The sequence below is a fragment of the Rhineura floridana genome, chromosome 3, assembly GCF_030035675.1.
Source record: "Rhineura floridana isolate rRhiFlo1 chromosome 3, rRhiFlo1.hap2, whole genome shotgun sequence".
In the NCBI taxonomy this organism is placed as follows: domain Eukaryota; kingdom Metazoa; phylum Chordata; class Lepidosauria; order Squamata; family Rhineuridae; genus Rhineura; species Rhineura floridana.
This window is the reverse complement of record NC_084482.1, coordinates 3795433-3823092: the sequence shown is the minus strand read 5'-3', so window position 1 is coordinate 3823092 and position 27660 is coordinate 3795433. Positions and strand designations below refer to the sequence as shown.

The 27660-nt window shown below is 43.8% G+C and overlaps 1 protein-coding gene across 2 annotated transcripts in view; it reads left to right on the top strand.

Annotated features, from left to right (window-relative positions):
• The first annotated feature begins 9456 nt into the window (after positions 1 to 9456).
• TUBB4A (tubulin beta 4A class IVa) overlaps positions 9457 to 27660 on the top strand; it is a 41751-nt gene continuing 23547 nt past the window's right edge. The window contains exon 1 of one of the 2 annotated variants that reach the window (XM_061613914.1): positions 9457 to 9624. The gene's annotated coding sequence lies outside the window, so the exon portion shown is untranslated. Of the gene's footprint in view, positions 9625 to 27467; positions 27588 to 27660 lie in introns of those variants that run through there. The other variant, XM_061613915.1, reaches the window with a different exon arrangement.

Sequence of the window (27660 nt, the reverse complement as noted above, 5' to 3'; positions counted from 1 at the left end):
TTTCCTCCCCTCAGTTAGTACTGTCCCATCCTCCCTAGGTTCCAGAAACCTGAGGTCTTTTGTGAGCATGTCTGAATGTATTTGTTTACCTGTGCATGCACGCACCTCTTTTTTAAAAAAGAAAGTGTCTGTTTCACAATGGGCCAATTTTAATGTTAATTTTTTAATCAAAGTTTTGTGATCTACAGGATTTGCCTCCCTACTGGGAGGAAGGATGGGAAATAAATAAATAAATTAATAAATTAAATAGAGCAGTTTAAAATAAAGAAAAAGATGTCAGTGTCATGCCCAGCCCTGCCAGGTACAAAACCAGCAGCCCACCAAGAGGGGCCTTGGCAGGGGTAGAAAGACCACACTTTGTGGCACTGTTGGTCCAGAAAGTCTCAGAGCATTAGGAATAAAATGGACATTACACACTCCATGGAGGCCGCAGTCATCGGGGCAAGTTGACAGAATGAATGAAACTTTGAAGGGAGCCTTAACCAAATTGTGTATTGAGACGAAGCTTAAGTGGCTGGAGGCTGTCCCTATTGCTTTAACGAGATTAAGATGCCAGCCAAGGGGAAGTTTAAAATTAGCACCATTTGAGTTATTGTATGGTCGACCCCCCAGGTTCTCACCATTGGCTAGAAAAGGAAGTGTAAACTTAGAAGTAGGGGATGTTCAAATTAAATAATATGTTACTGCCTTGCAGTCTGTCTTGTTTTTCCTCCATAGGTTTGCCGCCCCGGCTCAGAGGTTGCCACTAGGTGGGCCATTGCATTCGCTGAAACCAGGTGACTGGGTACTCCTAAAGATGTGGAGAGATGATCCGTTGAGAGAAAAGTGGACCGAACCGAAGCAAGTGCTGTTGACCACCCACGCAGCGGTGAAGCTCGAGGGGATGGAGAAGTGGATACATTATTCCAGGCTGAAAAGGGTACCAAGGCTGGAGGACAACGAGACAGCTAAGGTCTTAGCAACTGGAGGGGAGAAAAAGCAAACACCTGAAGAAAAGTGGTTATCGGAGACAGTACCGGATCTCAACCTGAAGTTGAAGCTGAAAAGAATTAGAGACTAAGAGTTAGATGCCAATCAGCGGTTTTGCATGGGAGAAGGAGTTAAGCCAAGATTAAGTACTAAATATCAGCTTCGCCCAGGTCCAAGAGAACAAGAGGAGAGAGTGAGGCTAGGTTTGCAGCCCCATGAACGAGCCAAAAAACCCCAGCCAATCATAGGGATAGCCTTTTGTGGGAACACTCCCATCTGTTGGAACCAATTGGTAAGGGACATTTGGGTAGGAACCAGGGGAGGGGTCAAACAAATATTTAGATGAACTATGGCTCAGCTTGGGCTTATATGGTCAGTTATCATCCTTAGTTCCTTAGCCGGTATAACACATGGGATACTCACACAAAAATTTGATGGCCAGACAAATGTTTGGAATTATATAGCTAGCCAAATTGTAAACACGAGCTCCTTTTGCCTGGCCGGGGGAATTTCTGTTAATCAAGTGTTTAAGTCATGTTTGATAGGGATCCCAACCCCTCCAGAAGTCCTTACAAAAGCATCCTTTTTGAGAAACTTAAGAATGTCACTGCTGATTATAATAATTACCATGCTTGGGGTCAAATTGACACCCATAAGGATAGGAGGTGCTTTGCCCTCAGGGTTCAGATGGTAGCCCCTCCGAATGTCACCCAATGTGTAAATTTTATTAATTGCTCTCGAGGATGTATGGATATAAGTCCTATGAGCGCTTTTAATTGTAAGGCTATGGTCAATGCCTCTTACATGCTCATGTGGTGTTGCCTCCAGGATGGTTTCTTTTATGTGGAAGGATTGTATATTCTTATGTTCCAGCGAACATCACAGGTGGTCCTTGTGCGGTGGGAAGATTGACAACTTGGCTCCCCACTCACTCACATCTGACGGGACTCAGGAGGAGGGACCTGAACACCTTAGATGCCACCTGTGATGATGTGGAGTTACTGAGTAAAGGTGAAGCCGTGGCATTGGCTGTATCATTGGTCGGAGTACCAGCCTTAACAATAGGGAATCATAATCAGCTTACAAAGGTAGTGTGTGCCTTGGCTAAAAGTATAAATTTCACGTCACAAGCAATAACCGCACTGAATATGGAGGTGACCCTTCAAAATAGGGCCACCATTGATTATTTGTTGTTGAGACATAACCATGGGTGTGAAGAATTTAAGGGGCTCTGTTGTTTTAATCTTTCAGATCATGCAAGACTCATTGAGTCCAATGTGGCAAGTCTCAAAGAATTGCAGACATTTAAGACAGAGTGATGGGTGGGATCTGTCCTGGCTTACCTCTTGGTTACCCGGGTGGGGTTGGCTCAAACAACTCATCCTGGGGCTTATAACTCTTGTTGTGCTTTTGCTCATTATTTGTATGTTTAAGTGCTTGATTTCCTGTTGGGCCAAAACCAATTATGGATTATAGAGAAAAGCCTTTTGAGGGGGGAGTGTTGAGAAAATCCAAACTGCATCATAACCAGAACATGCATAACTGAACCAAAGTATAACTATACTGAAAGTCACCAGGCCCAAGGGGAATTTCTTGTAAAATATGTGCTGAGAGGAAGTAAAAGAGCTTGGCCGGTGATTCTGGTTTATCTTGTTTTTAAGGTTTATCTTGTTTACACAGATGTGGTTGGCAGATAGCCAAAAGGCAGTGGCCCAACTATAAGTTTTGTTTCCTTTGTTGAAATGCTTGAGCTTTGTAATTTTCCATGGCCATGTAGCAGTGGTGAGATAGGTATAAAAAGGAGGCCTGCAAAGTAGTAAGCAGGCAGCTTACTTTGACGCATGAGCGTGAGTGTGTCTCTATTCTGCAGAATAAAATTGGGTTGAAACCTCGACTGACTGACTTCTCATTCTTGGTGGTAAATTAGAGAAAGCCTACCAAGGGGAGCGGACAGCAATATTTGCAACAGTAATGCAGCCGAAGCTCTGCTCATGGCCGGAGTTCGATTCCAACGGAAGGAGGAAGTCATATCTCCGGCAAAAGGGGTCGAGCTCTACTCAGCCTTCCATCCATCCGTGGTCAGTAAAATGAGTACCCAGCAGAGCTTGGAAGATTACTTTTAAAAAGTAATAAATTACAGTTACAATTACATGGCCAAAAAAGTAGTAATTACCGTTACAATTACAATTGCTCTGAAAGTAACTGATTACTTTGCTTTTTCTCAAAAGTAATCACTACAATTACATTTCAGTTACTTTTTAAAAAAAAACTCCTACAAGGAGCTGGCCCTGGCTGCTGCACATCTAAGAAGCCTAAAACAATATTAAAAATAAACACACACACACACGGGGTAGTAGAATAAAAAAATTTATCCATAAGATTAACATAATGGCATAACAGAATCTCACATCCCCCCAAGCAATGAAGATACCCCAACTCTTGAAATCAAATTTTACACTTGAAATGCTTTTATAATATGTTTCTGTTATGTCTCAAAAGAACAAGATGCTCAAAGAGCATGTCAGACAAGGAATGTCTTTTTACAGTCATTACGTTGCCACCAGTACTGAACAGGCGTTCTACTGCGGCGCTTGAAGGCATGCCTGTGTTGTGCTGCAAAAAACACCGCAGCACACGTGGAAAGCCATGGAGTGATGACACTTCCCTGCTGGGAGACCTCAGGTACCTCACCAGTTCCTCCTCAGCAGTGTCCACTGCTGACTTCTTGCCCTGGGGCAGAAAGTTAAAGAAGTCATCTTCTAAGTCATCTCCTTCCTGGTCTTTATCTGAAGACTGATCACTGTCCTCATTAAGTACACCCATCTTTATTTCAGCTTTCAACAAGGCTTCCATTGTGTATCTAAGAAAGAGAGAGGATATGTTAACACATATATGTTAGGAAACCATCATCTGCTCTTCATTTCCTGATGCTTGTCATGCCCCCTGGTTCAGGGTCCAGCCTGAGCCTGTGGAGGATGACATGGAAGGTAGGAAGGTGACCAAGTCACCACACTCATGGGGCAGCACAGCAGACCCTTAAGGATTACCTGCAGCAACCCAAGGTTGTGATGAGGAGCCCCAGGAAGAAAAGGCCCAGCCCCTGCCTACCACCTTAAGCCCTCAGTGCCTCCCTTGAGACAACATTTCCCTTGGAGTAATCCACCCAAAGGGCTTCCCTAATGTTCTTACTTGTTGGTATGGGTGGTGGCCTGACACGATTCCAGCCAATCTAGTTTGAAGCGAGGGTGTAGGCGGGCTGCCAGAAGAAGCCTCTTGTCCTCCCAGATGTATTTATTTATTTATTTAAGCTTATATACCGCCCGACTAGCAACAGCTCTCTGGGCGGTGAACATTAAAAATACAATAAAAATAACACAATACAGTATATCACAATACAAAACTGTACAAAAAACTGTACAGTCTAAAATCAAATTATAATAATTTAAAATTAACAGGAATTAAAATGCCTCAGAGAAGAGAAAGGTTTTAACCTGGCGCTGAAAAGATGATAGTGTCGGTGCCAGGCGCACCTCCTCGGGGAGACCATTCCATAGTTCGGGGGCCACCACTGAGAAGGCCCTAGATCTTGTCACCACTCTCCGGGCTTCCCTATGAGTCGGAACCCGGAGGAGGGCCTTCGTAGTAGACTGTAGTGTACGGGCCGGTTCATATCGGGAGAGGCGTTCCGACAGATATCGTGGTCCCGCGCCATATAAGGCTTTATAGGTAAGTACCAACACTTTGAATCTGGCCCGGAAGCATATTGGAAGCCAGTGCAAACGGGCTAGCACAGGTGTTATATGCTCAGACCGCTTAGTTCTTGTTAGCAGTCTGGCTGCCGCATTTTGCACTAGCTGTAGCTTCCGAATCGTCTTCAAAGGTAGCCCTACGTAAAGCGCATTGCAGTAGTCCAGACGCGAGGTTACCATAGCATGTACCACTGATGTGAGGTCCTCCTTACTCAGATAGGGACGTAGCTGGGCTACCAACCGAAGTTGGTAGAACGCATTCCGGGCCACCGAGGCTACATGAGCCTCAAGTGTGAGGGAAGAGTCTAAGATGACTCCCAGACTACGCACCTGTTCCTTTAGGGGGAGTGTAACCCCATCCAGGACAGGGTATATATCCACCATCCGATCAGAGAAACCATCCACCAACAGCATCTCAGTCTTGTCAGGATTGAGTCTCAGTTTGTTAGTTCTCATCCAGTCCATTGTCGCGGCCAGGCAACGGTTCAGCATGTCGACTGCCTCACCTGAAGAAGATGTAAAGGAGAAGTAGAGCTGCGTGTCATCAGCATACTGATGACAACGCACTCCAAAACTCCTGATGACCGCCCCCAGTGGCTTCATATAAATGTTAAAAAACATGGGAGACAGAACCGAACCCTGCGGGACCCCACATTGGAGAACCCACGGTGTCGAGCAATGTTCCCCAAGCACTATCTTCTGGAGACGACCCGCTAAGTAGGAGCGGAACCACTGCCAAGCAGTGCCTCCAACTCCCAGCTCCACAAGCCTCTCCAGAAGTATACCATGGTCGATGGTATCAAAAGCCGCTGAGAGGTCAAGGAGAATCAACAGAGTCACACTCCCTCTGTCTCTCTCCCGACATAGGTCATCAAACAGGGCGACCAAGGCAGTCTCAGTGCCAAAACCAGGCCTGAACCCCGATTGAAATGGATCTAGATAATCGGTTTCATCCAATAGCGCCTGGAGCTGGTCAGCAACCACACGTTCCAGGATCTTGCCCAGGAATGGAACATTGGCTACTGGTCTGTAGCTGCTGAAATCCTCTGGGTCCAAGGAAGGTTTTTTCAGGAGTGGTCTCACTGCCGCCTCTTTCGGACAGCCAGGGACCACTCCCTCTCGTAAAGAGGCATTAATCACTTCCTTGGCCCAGCCAACTGTTCCTTCCTTGCTAGTTTTAATTAGCCAAGAGGGGCAAGGATCCAGTACCGAAGTGGTCGCACGAACCTGTCCAAGCACCTTGTCCACGTCCTCGAACTGAACCAACTGAAACTCATCCAACAAAACATGACAAGATTGTGCTCCAGACACCTCAGTAGGATTAACTGCTATTAAATAGGAGTCTAAGTCCCGGTGAATGCATGAGATCTTATGCTGGAAGTGTTCAGCAAATTTATTACATCGAGCTACCGATAGCTGCAAACCGCTTTCTTAGGGCTTCGCGCACACCTCTCAGCAGCTGAAAACAGTATGTGTACCTCTCAGGTTTGTTTTCCAGTCCTTCTAACTTGCGGTCCAGATTGCAGAGCGTTGGTAGCAAATACCCCATGAACATGCCGTTCTCCCGTTGCAGGATATCTAGGGACTGGGCTAGTGGCTCCATAATCTCTGTGTATTCCTGTACCACTTCAATCTCAGCAGCTGTGATCCTGGACAAGGAGCAGCGGTCCATTATGGCATGCATTTTCAGTGGCACAGTTGACAGGAGCTCATGTAGTTGCTTCAACGCGTCAAAGGTGGAATTCCACCTGGTCTTATTCGGTACCTTCAGATACACACCACATTGCGCATGGATATACTCAGCAATCTGGGCTGACTGGTTCTGCTTGGACCACAACTTGCTGCACTTTCCCATCAAGGAATGAAACTGTTTCTTGAAAGGACCAAGAAGACTACTTTTGGAGGAGTCAGAAAGCATGGCCTCTATGTCTTGTGTTGCCACAAGGTTGAGGGTGTGGCTAGCACATCTCTGGTGTGGTGGTAAAACAAAATCCTCTCCTGAGTCTGCAGCTTCTTCCTCTGCCTCAGGTCCTATGTCCAGGATCTCACAGATAGGCACAAACTCCATCTCAGCCTCCTCCTCCTCCTGGTTATCACCATCATCGTCACTGGTGCCTGCAGCTTCCACTGGTTCTTTGGCCATGAAAACTCTGAACGCTTTCACAAAGTTGGAGCCATTGTCTGTAGTAGTGCACATAACTTTGTTGTGGATCCTGTACTGCACATGTACATCATGCAGTGCTTTTGAAAGGACATCGTATGTATGGCGCCCCTTCAGACGCTTACAAGCCAAGGCCCCGACCTCACGTTTCAGGGTAGTTGGGTTGATCCAGTGGGCTGTTACCCCAAAGTAACTCTTCTTGCCATTGGTCCAACAATCTGCAGTGGTTGCTATATATGCCACAGCACCCATTCGGTTTGCAAGAGTTTCTCTTTCTCCCGGGTAGAGTTTTTCGTGGTGTCCTATTTATGTTGGTGGCAACTTTGTTGAAGTCATTGGACCCACATGAAACTCACTGAATTTAAAAACAATGGAGCTGCTTTCTTGAAGAGATCAGTGCCTTAGAGACGATATCATCTAGCTTCAATGAAAATTAGCTGAGAGATGGAAAAATCCTAAAATTCTGTGTGTTTTAAAATGTGGAGTAGGGAGGTGAAGGTCATCCAACAAATTCGAAGAAAAGAAAGGGGGGAACCCCAGAATGATGAAAAAACGTGTGGAAAATATCCAAATGGTTTATTTGCAAGCTTATATCTCATAGTTGTCCACCTTGCAGTTGTGCGGTCCGAAAGTCCAGTCTTAGGGATAATTGTGACTGAGTTCTTCTTTGGGGTTTTTTGAGACATATCTGGGGCTAGCAGATTAATTTCTGCTACAATTTGAGTTGATCTGACATTACATTTATCACCTATCTCCCTGCAGGTTGTCATCTTCCTTTCTAATGAAACTGTTAGGTTATGGAGTCTTATCAAAATGTCTTTTTGTGCCTCTGTAGGTAGAGCAAGGAATGTATCGAGTAAGTTCTGTTCCTCTTCTATAAATTGTTCCTTTTCCTCCTCTTTCTTTGTTGATACAGGAGGTGGCTCTATTAACTCTGCTGTATCCCAATTTTTCAGGGCCAGCGACTCCATATCTCGAATTTGAGGAGGATCTATATCCGGTTCCAAATCAATAAAATTGTTGTCCAAATTATTTTCCCGATTTATCGGGAGTTCTATTACTTCAGCTTCAATAGGCAGAGTTAACAATTGTGGGGGTGCTAAATTCTCGAAGACTCTTGTTATTAAAAGGCCATGGGTTGAAAATAGGTCTTTATATGCAAACAACAATTTAGCTTTCTCTATATCTATAAAGGATATTATGGCATGAGCATTAATATAATTGTAAAATAGGTATTCTGTATGCATTATATCATCCAGATTAACAATACCCAGAATAATGGAATCTATCACCTGTTGAAAATGTATGTTACGATCTTCTTGAGAAGCATATCCTATCGGTTTTGGATAATTAGCTACCACCAACTTAAGGCGGTTTAAAACTATTGACCACTGCATATTTCTCTTCCATCTCGAAGGTGACTTAGTTTCTACGGGTAATATTGTCCAAGGACCTTGTTGATCCAAAGCCTGATTCTGCATTATGATCTTAGTTTGTGGTCGGTGGGGAGAAATCTCCAAGAGATCTTGTATGGGTTTATCCTCTGCCATATGCTTTTGCTCTTGTTAAGAGGCTTTTTTTGTACCATCTTCTTATCCTGAGTCTGTGAGGCCTCAAGCAATTTAAAAAGGTTTTTAAAAATCATTTTACAATTACCATGTCTTTTTAAATTTTTGATGTTCTTAGACTTCTTAATCGCATTAGTAGTGTAAGATCTAGACCTCCGTGCTTTATATTGCTTATTTGCCCATACAGAAACCGTCTTTGGCTGCACATTTTGATCAATAGCCAAGGTTAAAGGAGGGCCTGGTGACTTCTCCACTTGATTTAGATCCAGATTTATGACAGCTTTGGCTAAAGTAGTTAAAAGTTGATTAGATTCTGCTAAAAAAATTAAAATTCGGTTTAAGATCATCGCCATCCAATAAGGCCAGACCTCATCTTGCTCTGCATTATCTATATTCACATCTGTTGATCCCTTTTCCAATTCCATGTCCAATTTTGTCTGGCTGATGTCAGACATATCTTTACTCATTTTATCCCTGAGTTCGGGGGCTTCAGAGGGTTGTGTTTGGAGAGGTTTATTTTGAGCAGACTGATTATCCTCCTGGAAGGTTGTTGTTGTTCCTAATCATAAATTATTCTCCGCCCAGGCTAGTTCTTGGGCCAGATTTACAGCAGACTGGCTTCCACTATCACAATGATATTCTGGCAATTTATTAATTGACCAATCCATCACTAAATTCTCTTGTCGTGGACTTTTAATAGCCAGTTCTTTTACTTTTACATCTTCACCAAGAGGATCCTTAGCAGAGTAAAAATGGGTTATTTTCGCATAAAATCTATGTTGGGCTCACATAGGGGCTCAATTCCCATCTCCTTATAGTTTTTTCTTGTTAAGACCATATTGCTCAATTGCCAAGTATCTGTCTCTTTAAATTCCAGTTCACTATGCCTTTACGTTGCAAATGCAGCTATCCTCGGTAAGGTATACTTCAGCTATTTATAGCTGATTTATAGTTCATAATTTGTAGTAATAACAATAGCTTACTTACTTAATGAGGCTCTCTTTAACAGGCATGGAATACTGAGATAGGCTGGTTGGTGTAGAAGGAAACAAAGAAGCACTGTGATAGATAAAGCCGTTCTTCAAAAGCAGTTTGGTGCAACTCTGAATGACACCAGGCCGAAACAAGGAGATCAGATATCAACAAGGCGCTGTCACAAAGAAAACAATCTTCCAAGGTCAGCAGTCGCCTCAAGTAAATATAGAGTTGTCATAGGACTCTCCAGCAGTAACAAAATATAGGTGCTTGGTCTTAAAATAAGCGTCCTTGAGAGATAAAATGCAGAGCTCCAGACTGTCCTTCTGGCTCGCCATCTTGGCCCTTCCCAAATGCAGAGAAGCCCATTGTACAAGCTTATATCATTAAAATGTCTTTATAAAAAGCCCAACACTTTCTCCTGACGCCCAAAACTGATCTGACGTTCAAACTAGAAACATTTAATAAAAAGAGAACAGACAGTTGCTGGAGGGGGAACATAGACAATCATAAGGGAATAGGAGCCTGTTGTGAGTGGTGTAGGAGTATTTCCCAGTTACTCCAGGGTTGGAGAATAGTAATCTAGTCCAGCATCCTGTTCTCACACTGGCCAACCAGATGCCCATGGGAAGTCTGCAAGCAGGACCTGAGCACGAGAGTGCTCTCCCCTCCTGCTTCCATCCACAGTTGTTCTGTTCCATTAGATGGAGCAAGATGAGTACTTATATCAGAAAAGGTGTGTGTGTGCGTGTGTGTGTGTGTGTGTGTGTGTGTGTGTGACAGGTGGGTCATCATATGATTGACAGGTGGGTTACCTGCCCACCTGTCAAAATCCTTTGCATGCTGTTCCCTTGCACTGAGAATCACAGTGCAAGGGGCGTAGCCAGCCCTATGCTTTGCAAGGCTCCCCATGCCTCTCCATTCCATCCCCAAAGTCAGAGGTGGAAAGGAGCTGTGCAAGGATGCTTCAAACAGCAGTTGGAATGGAGAAGTGGTCTGCCCTCCTTGAGCAAGGTGTGTTTCTATCACATGTTAGCTGATGGGCAGTTGGAAGCACACCTTGCTTCTCCAGCAAAGGAACAAACAGGAGCCCACTTTAAGCTTCTGATTGTTCTTTTGAAGCCCTGCCCCACACCTGACATTATGTAGGGTGTGTGGGCATGGCTTCCCCAAAACAACATCTGGCCTACAAGCTGGAGATTCAACAGTTTTCAGATTTTCTAGTTTCAGAGAGTGCATTCCTTGCTGCTTGCTAGCTGTGGATTCTGGGAAATATTCCAGTATGCACATTCTGAGACAGTCTCCCAGGGCAGAGATAGTGGGCCCCTTGCTTTCCTCCTCAAAACACACTTCTCCTTCCTCTTGGCCCCACCCCTTTAAAACAAAACAAATAATAACCAATATGGCAACCCCTTATTGTCAAAGAAAGCAATACAACATTTTGAAATTTTGAAATGATGAATGCCATTTTGAAATGATTTTGTAATGATGAGTGCCATTTCTTCATCATTGAATGGATCCACCACTCCCACACACCTAAAATTGACCCTTGGGTCTCTCTATTATAATCTCATTTCACATTTCCTTTTTTGGAGACAAAAGCATAACATTTTTGTACAGGCAAACCATGTAAATAAATAATATTTTATATTATAACAAGTTCCATAAACTGGATCTGCCAGCAGGATTGGGTTGGGGCCAGGTAGGAGACCCGCTGAGCCTGGACCCCATTCAGCCAGTGCCCCACCTGGCTCACTGCTGATACTTGGCCTGCTTACTACAACTGATCTCAAAATGTCTGCCAGCTTAGGTGCCACTTCTCTGCTGGAGTTCATCAGAATTGCTTCCTTCTATGCATCCATTCACGGAATCCTTGGGTTCCTATTGTCATTACAAAGCTAGTTTCTGCCTAAGAGTAGTTGGCCTCATATGGCCTGATGTCTAAGAGGTGGCAAGTGGAGGCTTGCTTGTGCCAGCTTGGGAAGAAGTTGAGCTTTACCGGACTTGGACCATTGATGGGTCATGTGACAGAGTCAGGCTAAACACAGCCCACCAGCCATGCATGGCAGACCATCTGGTGCTCCATAAACCTCCACGTGTTGCTACCTCCCTGGGACTGCAAAAACAGAGCTTGTCATCCACCTAGCAAACTAAAACCTAAGCCTAGAGCATGCCATATATGGATTGAGAGATGGGAGCGAGGTATAGAAAAGCACAAAAGCAGGACTACAGCTGAACGTCAAAAAGACTAAAGTAATGTCAACAGAAGATTTATGCAACTTTAAAGTTGACAATGAGAACATTGAACTTGTCAAGGATTATCAATACCTTGGCACAGTCATTAACCAAAATGGGGACAATAGTCAAGAAATCAGAAGAAGGCTAGGACTGGGGAGAGCAGCTGTGAGAGAACTAGAAAAGGTCCTCAAATGCAAAGATGCATCACTGAACACCAAAGTCAGGATCATTCAGACCACGGTATTCCTGATCACTATGTATGGATGTGAAAGTTGGACAGTGAAAAAAGTGGGTAAGAGAAAAATCAACTCATTTGAAATGTAGTGTTGGAGGAGAGCTTTGTGCATACCATGGACTGCGAAAAAGAAAAATAACTGAGTGTTAGAACAAATTAAACGAGAACTACCATTCGAAGCTAAAATGATGAAACTGAGGTTATCATACTTTGGACACATAATGAGAAGACATGATTCACTAGAAAAGACAATAATGCTGGGAAAAACAGAAGGGAGTAGAAAAAGAGGAAGGCCAAACAAGAGATGGATTGATTCCATAAAGGAAGCCACAGACCTGAACTTACAAGATCTGAACAGGGTGGTTCACAACAGATGCTGTTGGAGATAGCTGATTCATAGGGTCGCCGTAAGTCGTAGTTGACTTGAAGGCACATAACAGCAACAACAACACAAAATGTGAATGGGAAAACTGCATGGATGTCGTTTGTTGTAAGTTGGGCTGGGCTCTGAATTGGAGTAGACTACAGACATACCCCACTTAAGGTAGCTTCACTTAAAGTATCCTCGCTATAAAGTACATGCTCCATACTCCACCATACCCCGCTTAAAGTATGCGCGCTTCACAATAGCGGACACTTTATTGGCATGACGCCGCTGCCATCTAGTGGTGATTGCGTGCAGTGCAAGTGAAGATAATTGCTTCACTTTAAGTACATTTTCACTTAAAGTACACTCTCCGGTCCCATTGCGTACGTTAAAGCGGGGTATGCCTGTACTTTCTGGCGTTCATCCAATTGGTTGTGGCTATTGCTGAGAGCAGGAGGGGCAGGCATCATTTAAATTATTGCTGATGACACAGCAGTATAACATAATCATGTTTGGCTCATGGTAGAACTGGTGGTGATAATTTGGTTATGTTATTCTATCCTCCTTTCACCTTTTTTAGCTAGGTGCAGGTACCTTGATGACTTCTGCTGCATAGCTTCTTCCCAATTCCCGATTCTGGCAATAAGGTATTGTGGTGGAAACTGAAATGCTGGCATAACATGTTGCTGTCCCAAGAATCATTGTCTCATGATAGTTTTCCTATCTTAAACTTGTAAGTTAGAGTCTAGAGTCATAGCGCAATATTTTGCTTATGAAGGTGGCTGTTATCTACAGAGGCACTAGCCTTTACTAACATGTAGAACTACTCATTGACATTACAAGGAATATACAATGCTCTATGATAAATTTGCCTGTCTTATGCCTTTGTCAAATATGCTGATCTTCAGTGTGATGTATTCCTCTGATTCAGTTTTTGGCCTCACAGCAACCTTTTAAATAAGTTATTTTGGATGTCATACACTTGTGAGTTTTGTACAGATATGGTATTATGAAGGCATAAATCTATACATAGTAGAGAAGTCAATATGGCTCTTTGAAAAGCATTTCGTTAGAATGTTGCTGTTAATAAATGAAAGGATGAATGCAATAAGCAGGGTTTTTAAAAGTCACAAAATCTTACCAAAAGGTTTGTGTCGATATGTAATACATTAACTTCATAAGAACATAAGAACATAAGAAGAGCCTGCTGGATCAGGCCAGTGGCCCATCTAGTCCAGCATCCTGTTCTCACAGTGGCCAACCAGGTGCCTGGGGGAAGCCCGCAAGCAGGACCCGAGCGCAAGAACACTCTCCCCTCCTGAGGCTTCCGGCAACTGGTTTTCAGAAGCATGTTGCCTCTGACTAGGGTGGCAGAGCACAGCCATCATGGCTAGTAGCCATTGATAGCCCTGTCCTCCATGAATTTGTCTAATCTTCTTTTAAAGCCGTCCAAGCTGGTGGCCATTACTGCATCTTGTGGGAGCAAATTCAATAGTTTAACTATGCGCTGAGTAAAGAAGTACTTCCTTTTGTCTGTCCTGAATCTTCCAACATTCAGCTTCTTTGAATGTCCACGAGTTCTAGTATTATGAGAGAGGGAGAAGAACTTTTCTCTATCCACTTTCTCAGTGCCATGCATAATTTTATACACTTCTATCATGTCTCCTCTGACCCGCCTTTTCTCTAAACTAAAAAGTCCCAAATGCTGCAACCTTTCCTCGTAAGGGAGTCGCTCCATCCCCTTGATCATTCTGGTTGCCCTCTTCTGAACCTTTTCCAACTCTATAATATCCTTTTTGAGATGAGGCGACCAGAACTGTACACAGTATTCCAAATGCGGCCGCACCATAGATTTATACAACGGCATTATGATATCGGCTGTTTTATTTTCAATACCTTTCCTAATTATCCCTAGCATGGAATTTGCCTTTTTCACAGCTGCCGCACACTGGGTCGACATTTTCATCGTGCTGTCTACTACAACCCCGAGGTCTCTCTCCTGGTCGGTCACCGCCAGTTCAGACCCCATGAGCGTATATGTGAAATTAAGATTTTTTGCTCCAATATGCATAATTTTACACTTGTTTATATTGAATTGCATTTGCCATTTTTCTGCCCATTCACTCAGTTTGGAGAGGTCTTTTTGGAGCTCTTCGCAATCCCTTTTTGTTTTAACAACCCTGAACAATTTAGTGTCATCAGCAAACTTGGCCACTTCACTGCTCACTCCTAATTCTAGTTCATTAATGAACAAGTTGAAAAGTACAGGTCCCAATACCGATCCTTGAGGGACTCCACTTTCTACAGCTCTCCATTGGGAGAACTGTCCGTTTATTCCTACTCTCTGCTTTCTGCTTCTTAACCAATTTCTTATCCACAAGAGGACCTCTCCTCTTATTCCATGACTGCTAAGCTTCCTCAGAAGCCTTTGGTGAGGTACCTTGTCAAACGCTTTTTGAAAGTTTAAGTACACTATGTCCACTGGATCACCTCTATCTATATGCTTGTTGACACTCTCAAAGAATTCTAATAGGTTACTGAGACAGGACTTTCCCTTGCAGAAGCCATGCTGGCTCTGCTTCAGCAAGGCTTGTTCTTCTATGTGCTTAGTTAATCTAGCTTTAATAATACTTTCTACCAGTTTTCCAGGGACAGAAGTTAAGCTAACTGGCCTGTAATTTCCGGGATCCCCTCTGGATCCCTTTTTGAAGATTGGCGTTACATTTGCCACTTTCCAGTCCTCAGGCACGGAGGAGGACCCAAGGGACAAGTTACATATTTTAGTTAGCAGATCAGCAATTTCACATTTGAGTTCTTTGAGAACTCTCGGGTGGATGCCATCCGGGCCGGGTGATTTGTCAGTTTTTATATTGTCCATTAAGCTTAGAACTTCCTCTCTCGTTACCACTATTTGTCTCAGTTCCTCAGAATCCCTTCCTGCAAATGTTAGTTCAGGTTCAGGGATCTGCCCTATATCTTCCACTGTGAAGACAGATGCAAATAATTCATTTAGCTTCTCTATTTGCCTCTAAGAGCTTCCTTGACTTTGCTCGTTAACCATGCTGGCATCTTCTTGGCCCTGGCGGTACCTTTTCTGATCTCCGGTATGCACTCCAGTTGAGCTTCTAATATAGTGTTTTTAAACAACTTCCAAGCATTTTCGAGTGATGTGACCCTCTGGACTTTGTTTTTCAGCTTTCTTTTTACCAATCCCCTCATCTTTGTGAAGTTTCCTCTTTTGAAGTCAAATATGACCGTGTTGGATTTTCTTGGCAATTGGCCAGTTACATGTATGTTTAATTTAATAGCACTGTGGTCACTGCTCCCAATCGGTTCAACAACACTTACATCTTGCACCAGGTCCCGGTCCCCACTGAGGATTAAGTCCAGGGTTGCCGTCCCTCTGGTCGGTTCCATGACCAACTGGTCTAGGGAATAGTCATTTAGAATATCTAGAAACTTTTTCTTTGTCATGACTGGAACACATATGCAGCCAGTCTATGTCCGGGTAGTTGAAGTCACCCATTACTACCACATTTCCTAGTTTGGATGCTTCCTCAATTTCATATCTCATCTCAAGGTCTCCCTGAGCATTTTGATCAGGGGGACGATAGATCGTTCCCAGTATTAAGTCCCTCCTGGGGCATGGTATCACCACCCACAACGATTCTGTGGAGGAGTCCGCCTCTTTTGGGGTTTCGAGCTTGCTGGATTCAATGCCTTCTTTCACGTATAGAGCGACTCCGCCACCAATACGTCCTTCCCTGTCCTTCCGATATAGTTTATATCCAGGGATAACCGTATCCCACTGGTTTTCTCCATTCCACCAGGTCTCCGTTATGCTCACTATATCAATGCTCTCCTCTAAGACCAAGCACTCCAGTTCTCCCATCTTGGTTCGCAGGCTCCTAGCATTAGCGTACAGGCACTTGTAAGCAGTGTCTCTCTTCAAGTGTCTTTGGCACTTGTGGTTAGGCCTGTGGTAATTTTGCTCTTCTGAATTTATATCCTGTGCCCCTGCTCTCACAATGCCTACTTCTAGGCCTACCCCTTTTAAAATTTCATCATTTCTTTGGTTTTTATCCCAGGGGGGAGGTTTATTCTGAACCGGACTTTTCTCAGCTCCTGTCGGGTTTCCCCCCTCAGTCAGTTTAAAAGCTGCTCTGCCACCTTTTTAATTTTAAGTGCCAGCAGTCTGGTTCCATTCTGGTTCAAGTGGAGCCCGTCCCTTTTGTACAGGCCCGGCTTGTCCCAAATTGTTCCCCAGTGCCTAACAAATCCAAACCCTTCCACCCGACACCATCGTCTCATCCACGCATTGAGACTGCGAAGCTGGGCCTGTCTGGCTGGTCCTGCGTGTGGAACTGGTAGCATTTCAGAGAAAGCCACCTTGGAGGTCCTGGCTTTCAGCATCCTACCTAGCAACCTCAATTTTGCTTCCAGGACCTCACGGCTGCATTTCCCCATGTCGTTGGTGCCAACGTGCACCACGACCACTGACTCCTTCCCAGCACTGTCTACCAAACTATCTAAACAACAGGCAATATCCGCAACCTTCGCACCAGGCAGGCAAAACACCTTGCGGTCTACACGCCCATCACACACCCCACTGTCTATGTTCCTAATGATCGAATCACCCACTACAAGGATCCCTCCACCCCCTGGAGATATATCCTCGGCACGAGAGGATAGCTGCTCATCCCCCAAGGAATGGGTCCCTTCTAAGGGATCGTTTCCCTCTTCCTCAGCTGGATGCTCTCCTTCCCCGAGACCATCGTTGTCCATGATAGCAGAAGAGCTATCATCGTTGGAGTGGGACACAGCTATAACGTCCCTGAAGGCCTCCTCCACACACCTCTCTGCCTCTCTCAGCTTTTCCAGGTCCGCCACCTTGGCCTCAAGGAAATGAAGTCATTCCCGGAGAGCCAGGAGCTCATTGCACCGAGAGCATACCCACGACTTCTGTCCAACAGGCAGATAGTCGTACATGCTGCAGGCGGTGCAAAACACTGGAAAGCCCCCACACCCCTGCTTCAAATAATTAACTTTAAATAAAGCTTTTATTTCAATAGTATTTCTAATATGCATAATTAGGTGCATATTCTTAGATAGGTTGACATTCTCTCTGTGTTAATCATCAGTTTAAAGTAGGGATGGTGAACCTATTGATCTCCAGATGCTGTTGGACTACAGCTCCCATTAGCGCCACTGAGCAGGACCAACAGTCAGTGATGATGGGAGTTGTAGCTGAAAACGTTTGGAGGGTTGGAGAAGGCTGCTGTAACTTGACATTGGCGATCTGCAATTGGTTATACTAGAAATAGTTTTCAAAGTCATGAGAAGAAACTATATCTGTAAAGCGTTTCTGGACCGGGATAGCCTGACCACTGTTGTCTATGCACTGGTAACCTCCAGGCTGGATTACTGTAATGCCCCTATGTGGAGCTGCCCTTGAGGTTAGTCCGGAAGCTGCAGCTGGCACAGAATGCAGCGGCAGGTCTGCTTACTGGGGCAGGGTATCACCAACATGTTACCCTGCTGCTGAAAGAATTTGACTGGCTGTCCATTAGCTTCTGGGCCAAGTTCAAGGTTCTAGTTTTGGTGTACAAAGCACTATACAGCTTGGGACCAGGATACCTGAAGTTACCCCTTATATACTCAATCGATCTCTAAGATGTGCTAGCCACACCCTCAACATGGTGGCAACACAAGAAATAGAGGCTATGCTTTCTGATTCCTCCAAAAGTATCCCTCTTGGTTCTTTCAAGAAACACTTTCATTCTTTGATGGTAAAGTGCAGCAAGTTGTGGTCCAAGCAGAACCAGTCAGCACAGATTGCTGAGTACATCCATGCGCAATGTCGTGTGTATCTAAAGGTACCGAACAAGATCAGGTGTAATTGCACCTTTGATGCGTTGAAGCAACTACATGAGCTCCTGTCAACTGTGCCACTAAAAATGAATGCCATAATGGGCCAGTGCTGCTAGTCCAGGATCACAGCTGCTGAGACTGTAGTTGTGGAGGAATATACAGAGATCACGGGGCCACTAGCCCAGTCCCTAGACATCCTGCAATGGGAGAATGGCATGTTCATGGGGTATTTGCTACCAATGCTCTACAATCTGGACCACAATCTGGCTGGAAAACCAACCTGTGAGATACACATACTGTTTTCAGCTGCTGAGAGGTGTGAGCGAAGCCCTAAGAAAGTGGTTTGCAGCTATCTGAGAGGGCAAGATGCTTCTTCTGGCAGCCTGCCTACACCCTCACTTCAAACTAGAGTGGCTGGAATCATGCCTGGCAACTCCCCATACCAACAAGTAAGAACATTAGGGAAGCCCTTTGGGTGGAGTATTCCAAGGGAAATGTTGTCTCAAGGGAGGCACTGAGGGCTTAAGGAGGTAGGCAGGGGCTGGGCCTTTTCTTCCTGGGGCTCATCACAAGCTTGGGTGCTGCAGGTAATCCTTAAGGGCCTGCTGTGCTGCCCCATGAGTGTGGTGACTTGGTCACCTTCTTACCTTCCACGTCATCCTCCACAGGCTCAGGCTGACCGTTGGACCCTGAACCAGGGGACATGACAAGCATCAGGAAATCAAGAGCAGATGGGGGTTTCCTAACATATATATGTTAATAAATAAATATATGTATTAACATATCCCCTCTCTTTCTTCGTACACAATGGAAGCCTTGTTGAAAGCTGAAATAAAGATGGGTGCACTTAATGAAGACAGTGATCAGTCTGCAGACAAATACCAGGAAGGAGATGATTTGGAAAATGACTTCTTTAACATTCAGCACCAAGGCAAGAAGTCAGCAGTGGATACTGCTGATGAGGAATTGTTGAGGTACCTGAGGCCTCCCAGCAGGGAAGTGTCATCACTCCATGGCTTTCCACATGTGCTGCGGTGTTTTTTGCAGCACAACACAGGCATGCCTTCAAGCTTCACAGTAGAATGCCTGTTCAGTACTGGTGGCAACATTATGACTGTAAAAAGACATTCCTTGTCTGACATGCTCTTTGAGCATCTTGCTCTTTTGAGACATAATAGAAATATATTGTAAAAGCAGCATTTCAAGTGTAAAATTTGTTTTCAAGTGTTTGGGGTATCATCATTGCTGGGGTGGGTGGAGGGATGTTAGATTCTGTTATGCCATTCTGTTAAACTTGGATAAAAAAATATATTTTACTACCCTCTGTATGTGTGTTTATTTTTAATGTTGTTTTAGGCTACTTAGATGTGCAGCAGCCAAGGCCAGCACCTTGTAGGCGTTTTTTTAAAAAAGTAACAAATGTAACTGTAGTGATTACTTTTGAGAAAAAGTAAAGTAATCAGTTACTTTCAGAGCAATTGTAATTGTAACTGTAATTACTACTTTTTGGGGCCATGTAATTGTAACTGTAATTTATTGCTTTTTAAAAGTAATCTTCCAAACTCTGCTTTCAAGGCTATTTCAAGTGACCAGCTAAGCAAAGGACTGCAAGTAGAAACAGGGAAAATTCCAAAGGCCTCTGAAAAAGGTGGACTCTAAAGCAAGAGATTCATTGTGATACAGAAAAGTCAGATTGCTTGGTAGACAGAAACCCAGCCAGAGGGCAGCCCTTCTAGGAGTTGCAATAATGAGTAACATCTCATAGAAAATTGGCTTAACAATGTAACCCTCCTCCTCTATGCAATCATAGGAATACTAAACCATACTCAACAATCACAGATGGACATCCCATCCTTCATGCCAATCCACCCCATTCCCACACTAAGGGAATAGGCTTCATGTCATTCTGGCCAGGTTAAAAATATTGCTCATACCAGTTCCAGGAGCAGTTCTTCTGGGCTTTGGATGAGGAAGCACCTTGTACTTTAGAATGTCTTTATCATATTTATCTTATTTAGAAGCATACAAGCAGCAGACAGCAAATCTGCTGAGTCTATTCCAGTTCCTCAAAGAGAGCAGCTGCATCCCACAGATGTTTCAGTCTCAGCTAACTCTCAGCTATCTGACTCTCTAAATTCAAACTGCAAAATGACTCCACACTGTTTCTCTGGTCCCTTACCTATAGGGGGTTTCAACATCTCCAAGCTTTGATAATAAAGAGAGAAACCGGCTATTAAGGGCTACTAGCTGTGGTGGCTATGCTCTGACCCCACCATTGAAGGCAGGATGCTTTTCAATACCAGTTGCTAGAAACTGCATGCAGGGGGCAATAGACTGCTCAGAATAAAAATCACAGCTGCTTTGCTCCTCCCCCATCCTGCTGCCACCATGCTATATGGAACTAAGCTATGGCTTGGCTCAGCATTATGTAAGAAGCTGAGAATCCAGACGCATGGTTTGTCTCCCTGTGATGGGCTGCTAAGGCTTGCCGGTCCTTGGCTGGAACCTGGCTCCTTAAGTAGGCCCTAGTCTGCATTAGCAGGCAACACCCAAACAATAAGTCCTGAGGAGACCTCATTTGGCCACCATTGGAGACTCCATCTGTGAGAGAAGAAGGATGGGGCACTCTCCCTCAGCTGCCTGGTGATGGCAGAGAATGAACCCAGTTGTTGTGTCTTAGACAGGAGGTGAGGGGAATCAGGGAGATTATAATAGGCCTCAGAAACAGGGGATGAAGCTCTGTGGAGACCCAGGCTGGGCAAGCTATGCCTCACCTGAGAATGGGGGAAGGTTATCCTTATGTCCCTTGTTCTGAGCCCATGGTTCTGAAACCCACTTTGCCAGACAGTCAACTCAATCTCTCTCTTTTAATCAGAACTATTTCATTAAACCAGGAAACACAAAGGTATACAGAAACTTCAAAGAAAACATACAGTCTCTGGGGATGGGGATGATGATGAAGAAGGTTGATAGCAGGTAATTATATTGTAGGATTGTTGAAGAGGTAGATTAAATGGAGGAGAGGTACCTTCTGAGAGAGAAGCTTCTGGAAGAGGCAATTCTGACAGAGAAATACCTCTGAGAGAGAGTGATAGGTAAAAAAGGAGTGTTGTCCTCTGGGGCTACTAGGCCTGCTGCTAGCTTCACTGATGACTGAAACAACCGAGGCAGATTTTTGGAGGGAAAAATAACTAACCAATTAAAGAGAGGGGTGATGTCACCTGACAAGAAATTACTGTAAGGCTAAGGGAGCATAGAGACAGACCACTAGAGTTCCATAACTCTAACCTAATAAATGGTTTGTTTAACACAACAGAAGGAGTATCTCTATATACAATTCTAACCCTGCAGAGGCAGCACATCCCTGGTGGAGGCCCTTATCAGGCTGTTTCTGTAAGTCCTATTGGATGTGGCTATAGTGGGGATACCAACAGCCCAGATTTATCTAGCCCCCCTGCACACTGGGGAGGCATTTGATTTGCCTTTGATTTACACTTGCTAAAGGCATAGGGGCTGAAGGCCCCTGTCTGCTTTGGGGAAGAGCCTCCCCTGGGACAATGAAGCAGCCCTGAGAAGGACAGGTCTGCTAAAGGATTTGGTGTTGGGAGGAATCAGAGCCTGAAGTAATACCAGATAATAAGAAGTAACATTTCTGTAATAAAGCTGGATGTACAACTGATCCAATGTGTTAGTGCCTTTGTTTGGACCTCCTTACCAGGTGGGACCCATAGAAGGCGTGGAGCGTGCCCCCTTCGTTGTGCCCCTTCCCCTGGAGTAAACAGTAAACCAAGGACAACTATAAGCTCATGGTTTGTTGGGAGTGAGACAAACTGCAAGACTGGGTTTGGACATAACACTAAGCCAAACCATGAAGTAAGGAGGAGTGACACACCTGCAATTTTAGCAGTACGTATTAGCACATGCTCATTTACATTAAAACATATTTTAACTATGGTTCAACACAACATGTGAACCAGGCCGGAGTCATGTTGGAATATGTGGTTCAAATCCAACTTGTGGGTTGAGGCTGCATGGGGTTAAAAAGGGTAGCTAGAGAGGAGACCTCCTGATTGCTAGGCTAACACCTATCCTTTGATCTCCTCCTGTCCAGTGGTGTCACTAGGGGTGTGTGGACCGCACCAGGTGACACCGTCAGAGGGGGGTGACTCTCAGCTTTAATTTTAAAAAAAATTAAGTTTCTAGGTGGTCCGGTTCTCGAGATATACATAAAAATGTCAGCTGCCCCCCAGTGGTGTCACTAGGGGGGTGCGTGGGGGGTGGACCACACCAGGTGACACCATCAGAGGGGGGTGATTCTCAGCTTTAATTAAAAAAAAAAGTTTCTAGGTGGTCCGGTTCTCGAGATATACATAAAAACGTCAGCCGCCCCGACTGTTAAATCTTTTTTTAAACTACTGTATAGCACTTTGTAGCTTTAACCCCACCCATTCAGGATTGCAGCCAATCAGTGAAGTGTTTGTTTGACCTGTGGCAGTGTCTAGTAAACCTCATTGCAAGGCCAGAACCCCCCCCATTTATCTGAAAATCTCATAAATTGGGTAAGTATATACATGTCAGTTTTTTCCCCTCTTGTGTGTAGGAGTCAGATCCTGGGCAGTGTTTTCAAAACCTTCCCAATACTTGCTTTTGTGGGGGTAAAAGCATTGCTAATCCCATATCTCCAGAGTAAATCCCATTGAATTCAATAGGATTTACTTTTGAGTAGACATGGTTATGAATGTGCTCAAAATCGATGGGACTTTGGAATGAATGTAAAAAAGAATTGTGTTTCTGTTGTCTTTCTGTCCCTCCCTCCTCCAGTCCTATTTTAAAGCAAGTAGGCAAGGCTTACTTAGGTATTACAGTTTTTATTCTGTAGGAAACGAATACTGTTTTTTTTAAAACGAATACTGATTTTTCTGCAATGACCAACTGGTTTGACAATAAACTATTATATGGGCTGTATGTATTTATACATCTGCAGTGTGTGTGTGTAGTCTTTCCAACGACCCTGTGAGGTAGGGTTGGAAACCAAGGCAGCTCACAAGAAATAAAGCCATTTAAAATCCAATAACCATAAAGCAAGAATAAACAGTTGGAAAACAGCCTAAAGATTCTGAATTTTGGGTTGGGTGAATGAAGATTATTTATTTATTATTTGATTTATATCCTGCCTTTCCTCCCAGTAGGAGCCCAGGGTGGCAAACAAAAGCACTAAAAGCACTTTAAAACATCATAAAAACAGACTTTAAAATATATTAAAACATCTTTGAAAATATTTTTTTAAAGCTTTAAAAAAACATATTTTTTTTAAAAAAAGAAAAGGCTTAAAAACATATTAAAAAGCAATTCCAACACAGACTCAGACTTGGATAAGGTCTCAACTTAAAAGAACAAGTTGAAAGAACAAGTTCCTTATCACTTTAGGCTGTAGTTCTCTGCACACTTCCCAGTTTGAGTAAGCCCCATTGAATACATTGGGGCTTGCTTCTGAGTAAACAAACATCGGATTGCACTATAAATATATTTACAGATTGTGTAATTCATAAACATATTTGAGAGTCATGTTTATATAAATATTTCTTCATACTGTGTCCCAATAAGTATTTGATTTTACACTATGGTTGTAGATGATTTTTTCCTCTACATTTTAAGTGTGCCCTTCTTCCTGGGAGTGGTCATGGTTCTCCATTGTTTTCATCCTGAGGGGAGGATAGGCTGAGAGATGGTGAGTAGCACATTTAAGGTCTCTTCACCTTCCCCACTTTTTTATTTGTATTTATTTTATATTTCTCCAATATATTGGCTTCTAGAGATGTTTGTTGTTGTGAGAGAATGCATTAACAAAGATCTCATTCTTAATCCAGGAGCAAAAAAGGGTGTACGTGGCTGTAACTATCATGAAGGGACCCTGCAGCTCTGAATTTTCTACTAAACAACTGATAAATACCTATGTAACTTTGTGTCTGGAGACTTATTATTAAGAATCACTTTCCATAATTGTAAGGAGGTGTGTCCACATGCAAGCATCCCAGGCACCTAAATGAGGGGTGAGAGCAGCATAGGGACATAAGCAGGTGTCTTATTCCAGGGGTTCCCAAACCTTTCTTCTACATAGACCACTTGAAAATTGCTGAGGGTCTGAAAGTATCTGAAAATTTACTATGGGCATATGCAAGATAATTAACTCCCATTAGTAATAAGAGCAAGAATTTGAGCTGTGCATATGATATTGTAATTTAAAGGTGTAATTTTAATTTTGCTAGTTGTTTATGTCACTACTATTGCCATTACATTCAGTGATATATGGGAATTACGATTTACGAGTAACATTAGTACAAAAAACATTACTAAGGATTCTGTATGGTCTGATACGGGAGGAGGTCCATGGGGGTGACACCATGAGTTACCGCACCAGGTGACACCAACCCTAGTGACACCACTGCCCATTGAGCACCAGGTCCAAATCCCCTAACCTTCCCTTGTCTCCCATAAGCAGTACCTCGGTTTTGTCAGGGTTCAGCTTCAGCTTATTCCTTCCCACCAGCCACTCACCGACTCCAGGCACTTGGATAGGGTTTCTACAGCCAATCTCGGTGAAGATTTAAATGAGAGATAGAGCTGTGTGTCATCCGCATACTGGTGACACTGCAGCCCAAATCTCCTAATGATAGCCCCCAGTGGCTTTATGTAGATGTTAAGTAGCATCCAGGACTGGATGGAGCCCTGCGGCACCCCACAAGTGAGAGGCCAAGGATCCGAAACCTCATCCCCCAATGCTACTCTTTGGTGCCTATCAGAGAGGAAGGAACGGAACCACTGCAGTACAGTGCCCCCTATGCCTAATCCCTCCAGGCGGTCCAACAGGATACCGTGGTCAACAGTATCAAAAGCCACTGAGAGGTCCGGGAGGACGAGGAAGGTGCATTCACCCCTATCCAACACTCTCCTCATATTATCCACCAAAGCGACCAAGGCTGTTTCAGTCCCATGTCCAGGCCTGAAGCCCGACTGAAATGGGTCCAGATAATCCGCTTCCTCCAAGTGCGCTTGTAACCCCTATGGGTTATATTGGTTTGGTCCAGCGGGTGGAGAAACCTTATGGAAGGATTGTATTAAGGAGTTGAGTACAAACCGTGAGGAAGCTGAAGAGAAAAGGAGCTGTTAATGCCAGGGAGTAAGGACTAGGCCCTTGTCATCTTGAATTAGGGCTTTGAAGTTTGCAATTTGGAAATTTCTGAATTTTCTCTACTGGACTTTCTGCAAGCAACTTCTTCATTTATGTCTTGCTGAATGCGTTGGACTTTGGAGATTATTATGTTAAGAAGATATATGATATATTCTGTTGGCATACATGGTGTTATGTTCCTTTCAGTTATTGTTTAAATATATATATATATAAAACAAACATTGTAATTGTGTTTGCAGTATTCGTTTCAACGAGCCCCATAGGACCCAAGAAAGAGGTACAAAAGTGGCGCCCAACCAACGTGGGGCTCGAAGTGAAATTGCAAACATAAAATTGCTGTAGTGGAGGTGTGCAGAAAGTTGGGTTTTGATCTGCACAGAACTGTATTGCTGATTGATATAGACCATGGGGATGAGAAGGGTGAGGTTCAGAATGCTGTACAAAAATATGGTATTGTCACTAAAATGCAAGAAATACAAGGAAGGGGTAAAGAAATGTTGCTGTGTGAGTTCCAGACTCCTAGTGCTGTTTGTAGGATAGGGAGGGAGTGCTGGAATAAAAGACTGCATGGGAAATGGGAGGTAATTCCTGTAGATGCAGAAGTCACAGCATTTTTGGGTGAGGCAGCATGTGATAATTATGAAAGAAGCACTCCAATAGCAACCTCTACTCCTGCAATAAATCTTTCCCCTGCATTGCAACAGCAACTGTTAGCTAGAGTTTTGCAAAGAGAGGGTGAAACTGGGGCTGCAGTAGCAGATCTTAGAGTGAAACTTAAAATGTTTTCAGGACTCATACCCAAACCAGCTGGGGAAATAGATTATGCTGTTTGGAGAGTGCAAGCCAGGGAACTACTGGAAGATGGCAAAATCTCTGGAAACATAAAAAGAAGAAAAATCATAGAGAGTTTGCTCCCACCTGCATTGCATGTAGCTTTAGGAGCAGGAAGGAAAGCTACAGCAGGAGAATGTTTTGCAATATTGGAAACAGCGTTTGGTAATATAGTTTCAGTTTCCCAGCTAAGAGCAAAGTTTTATGAGACTTACCAACACGTTAAAGAATCTCCTTCAGGATACTTAAATCGATTGCATGCTTTTGCTATGGAAATTCTTGAAGAAAAGGGGATAACAGAAGGGGAGTTTAATCTGTATGTACAGGAACAGTTCTTTAGAGGTTGTTGGCATGAGGCTTTGCTAACTACCCTCAAAATCAAAGGAATAGGCTCTGGCAGCAAGCCAAGAGGAGTGCCTTATGTAGAGCTCCTCTATGCAGTAAGATCTTTAGAACGGGAAATCCTTGATAAACAAGAGAGAAAACTTAAACAAGAATTGCATGAAAGGGGAAGGCCTAAAGAGGCAGGGCAAATTGAGAGGGAAGTAGATTGGAAAACTAAATATTTAGAAACTGAGAGAGAAATGGCTACGCTCAAATTGTCTGCTCAGCAGAGAGATCTCAGGAGTTCAAGGTCAGTCTTTCCTCAAACCTATAGTGAAAAAAGAAGATCTGAACCAGCTAGAAGGCCTAACAGGGAATTATGGTGTTTCAATTGCGGATTAAAAGGACATTTTAAGAGAGACTGTATTAATGAACCTAACTCAACTCTAGTTCATCTGAATTTAACAAACAACACAAGGGACCAGAAGCAGACAGCTGCAAAGGAAATTACTCAGAGCAATGTTGCCAATCAGTGCGCCTATGAAAAGGAAGGATTAACTGAATGTGAAAGGGAAATATTGCAGGAATTGATAGGACCAGAATGTAATGATTATGTATATCTGGATGGGGCAAAATGTAGTTGTTTAATAGATACTGGGTCCCAAGTAACCTGCATATGTGAGACATTTTACAAAGATCACCTGTCTCATAGAGAGTTGCATCCCATTGGTGATATACTAGCAATAGAAGGAGCTGGAGGTCAGCTAGTGCCTTATATAGGATTTGTAATGCTAGCATTGCAGATTCCACATGATGATAAGGACAGGGAGGATGGGTATGAGATTCTAGCCCTTGTATGTCCTGATCAGCGCATGAACCAAAAGGTGTCAGCTATTATTGGAACGAATGTACTGAAACGTGTAACAGAAGTTCATTTTAATCCAAAGTCTTCCAGCCCTCTAAACCAGACAGACTTGCCATATCAGTGGAGGATGGCTTATAGGCATTTTTCAAGAAGCCAGAAGTTGGGAGAAGAAGATGGGAGTGAGATACGATTACAACGAAGAAAACCTGTTAAAATCCTAGCTGGTGGATCGTGTACAGTGTCAGGTATGTTACAGGTGCCAGGACGAGGCCCAGAATCCACAGTCCTTCTGGAAGACCCAGAAGTAGTAGCAGGGCC